Source organism: Arvicola amphibius, chromosome 5 (assembly GCF_903992535.2).
Source record: "Arvicola amphibius chromosome 5, mArvAmp1.2, whole genome shotgun sequence".
Lineage (NCBI taxonomy): Eukaryota > Metazoa > Chordata > Mammalia > Rodentia > Cricetidae > Arvicola > Arvicola amphibius.
In genome coordinates this window covers 110,469,784-110,473,213 of record NC_052051.1, presented here as the reverse complement: position 1 = coordinate 110,473,213, position 3,430 = coordinate 110,469,784, and the positions used below count along the sequence as shown (strand labels likewise).

The window sequence follows — 3,430 nt, the reverse complement described above, 5'->3', positions numbered from 1 at the left end:
CTATACGAATTCCTCCCCCTGGAGTACGCTTGCCTTCCTGATCAGAGCTACCGAGAACTTGCAACCAGGGCAGGAAAGCTGCAGGACTAGAACTGGGATGAGCTGCCTTCCCATCTCCACTCTGAGAGGCCGGCGGGAAACTCAAAGGGCCTTGCCAATGGTGTCAGGATGAGATTTCCTGACGTGGACATGACGGTGCCATTGACCTTCACCTTCCACCGCCTTAGCCTTTGCTCACCTCATGCTCTTCGGGTTCTCTCTGTCTCAGCTGTCACAGACTTGGGACACAGGGTGGTGTGATAGCTATTCTTGGCTGTTAACTTGACTGCATCTGGAATTAACTAAAACCCAAGAGTGGGACACACCTGTGAGGGATTTTTTTAAAACTTAATTTGAAGTTGAAAGATTCACTTCCAATCTGGATCATTAAGGTGGAAAGACACACCTTTAATTCAGATCTTTAATCCAGATCTACTCTGGGTCATGCCTTTTGCCGGAAGCCTATATAAGGACATGGAAGAATGAAGCTGGCTCTTTGCCTGCTTGCTCTCACCCTTGCTAGCAAGTCTGTTCTTTCCCTGTCTTTAGCTCCTACTTCTTCGGGGTTCTGGTGTTTGTTGAAGCCCAGCTGAGACATTCAGTAGTGTAAACTGAAAAACTGCTGGATTCTTGAACCTTCTGTTCATAGTCAATCATTGTTGGATTCACCAGCCCACAGCCTGTAAATCATTCAAATGAATCCCCTTGTGTGTGTGTGTGTGTGTGTGTGTGTGTGTTCATTCATTCTATAAGTTCTGTTACTCTAGAGAACTCTGAATAATATAGGTGGCAAGAATAGCCTCCTAAACCCCTCTGACTAGTTTCCAGATGTGTCATTTTTAAAAACTGGTTGATTTACCTTTATCAGAAACTCTCTTCTGGTCCACAGAACTATTAGAATGATTACTGTCCAGGTGTACGAGCCGGAGACTAGGGCTACCATCTGTGATATTCCAAATAACCAGAGAGAAACACCTTAGTGCTATCTGTCTATCACTTGCATTTGCCCAGATATGTAATCAACTCCAGCTTTTCTTTTCTTTTTTGTTTAAAACACATTCTCTATAAATTTAGGCACTGTCTGCTAAAGATCACTTCAAAATACAATGTGGCAAGCTTCCACTGACTTCCCTGAACCCCATCAACATTGACTTAGTCTACGCAGCATATTGTGGGGACCCACAGAATGAGATCAGAGGTTGAGAATATTTTTGCACAGAACAAGTTATGTGTAAATCCAGGACATGCTAAATTGACTGAATATTCTGTCTTCATACTCCCAGTATTCTCCAATGTCCAGAAATTCTGAGACAAAAAAGATACAGTTTATAGCTAATTTTAATAAAGAGCGCTCATCAAATTTCAGGGTTTGCCATATTTTTCTCCCACAAATCAGCTTTGTTTACACAGTCATCTGAGGTCAGTCTTAGATTCATGCTGAGAATGGCAACATCTGCTAAAGAAAGAAAAAAGGTAACAAAGTTAGAAACAGAGGAAAGTATCGGAGTCTTGGAGGCTCATAGTGGAACCTTCTGGAATGAAATGTCAGTACATATAGGCACATTGCACCTCTCAAGAAAACTATGAATTACCATCCCCGTACAACTGTTAGGTTTCATAATGTCTGCCACATTTCTAAGTAGCGCACCTGTGCTCAGAGCTAGTCTTCTTGTAGACAGGCTGTCAGTAAGTCTAAGCACGTGTGATTGAGAAAGGCCAGGCACGGCACTCACTTGAGAATGAGATTTGAACTATCACTTCCAAAATGTCATGTTACTTTTGCAATTATTTCTCAAGCCGGAGCCTTGGAACAAGTAAATGTGAAACATTTAAACAACACAGACATATGTTAAATTCGTCACACCCACAATCCTACTGGGGCTGTGCCATACGCACAGGTCAAACTAGCCATTCCTCCACGTGTTTCTGCAGCTGGAATGAGTATCCAAGTTCTCCATGTTCTGAGTCAGTAAAATAGTTAGGATAAAGGCAGCGAGCTCCCACGTTGCTTATTGACCTTATTTAAGCATTTCATACCAATATGTTTGGCAGCTTTTGGAGCTATTGTGTAAGTGGGGTTACCCAGAAGTGATTGCCAACATTCTGAGAATATTTCACGATCAAGGACTTAGCCAATTCAGTGTGAATGACATTGCCCCTAGCACATTCTTTTAATAAAAAAAAAAAAAGATTTCATCTCTGAAATAGACCTTGTATAATTGTCCCTTTTGTAAATGTAGCTTGCCTGATAATCCAAGCAGGGCATGTCAATACAGAAACCCATTTCTCCCCTTTCCACAGACTGACCTCCTTGAGAAAGAGGCACAAAATGTGGGCCAGCGATGGAACATTCTTTGCTCACAAAGGAAGAGAGCTGCACAACCAACTACCTGTGGTCTCGGAAAGTCATCACCGGTTGAAGGATAAGTATCTAGAATCCAACTCTTTTGGGAAAACCCCAAACGTCACCAAGAATCCTTGGCAAGAGCACATGGCTGAGAGCCTGACTCTTGGCTGCCTGGCAACTAGAGGATGTTTGATTCTTTAGAGAGACAATGATCAAGAATCCAATCAGCAGATATGTCTTCAGACAAACAGGCAATTTACATGTATTTATTCTTATGTGTGCAGTTGGGGAGGAGGCACAGGCATGCAGTGGTGCTCATGCGGAGGTGAGGACCACGGGCAGAAGTTGTTTCTTGTCCCACAGTGAGGGCTTTGGTGACTAAACTCAGGTTGTTGGTCTTTGTCATAAATGCCTTTAGTCTGTGAGCCATCTCGCTGGTCCTCTTGGCTGTGTTTTATTGAGGTTCTTGTATCTGTGGATTATAAATTTCAATGAATTTATAAACTGTCATCCATTACTATTCCAAATACTCTACTTCTTCTTCCCCTATCCCCGACTGTCCCTCTCTGTTTGTCTCTGTGTCTCCCTCCCCCCACTCATCTCTTACAGACTGACCTGAAACTCACTACATAGGCCAGGCTGGCCACAAACTCACAGCGATCCCCATGGGCTAGGACACAAAGATTAAAAGCATGTGTGTCTCTCACCATGCCCAGTCCTTCCTGTCTTCATCCAGGCAATTCTGCAAGCATTTTCATGTTGTTGATTGCTGATTTCATCACCTATGACATCTCCATGCTAGTCAATCTACTTATGTTACAGGCAGACTCTTTAAGGACGTGGTATTTACTGCAGAACAATGGAGGAGTACTGAAAGGTAGAATAAAGAGGTTTTAGAAATAATGAGCAAATTCAGAATTAGAGAGGGCAAAGGGAAATTTTTAGGACAAAATGAGGAGGATTACATAAGCTATTTTGAAACAGAGTCCTTGGCTACATGATTATTATAGCAAATTTGTTCAAGGATCAATAACAGGCATAACA

At 42.5% G+C, this 3,430-nt stretch overlaps 1 long non-coding RNA gene across 1 annotated transcript; it reads right to left on the bottom strand.

Annotated features, from left to right (window-relative positions):
- Nucleotides 1–1,359: 1,359 nt before the first annotated feature.
- On the bottom strand, nucleotides 1,360–3,342 carry LOC119815041. The gene is made up of 3 exons (XR_005285492.1): nucleotides 3,094–3,342; nucleotides 2,347–2,858; nucleotides 1,360–1,495 (listed from the first exon to the last, which is right to left on the bottom strand). It is a non-coding gene; the product is annotated as an uncharacterized LOC119815041 (long non-coding RNA).
- Between the last annotated feature and the right edge of the window lie 88 nt (nucleotides 3,343–3,430).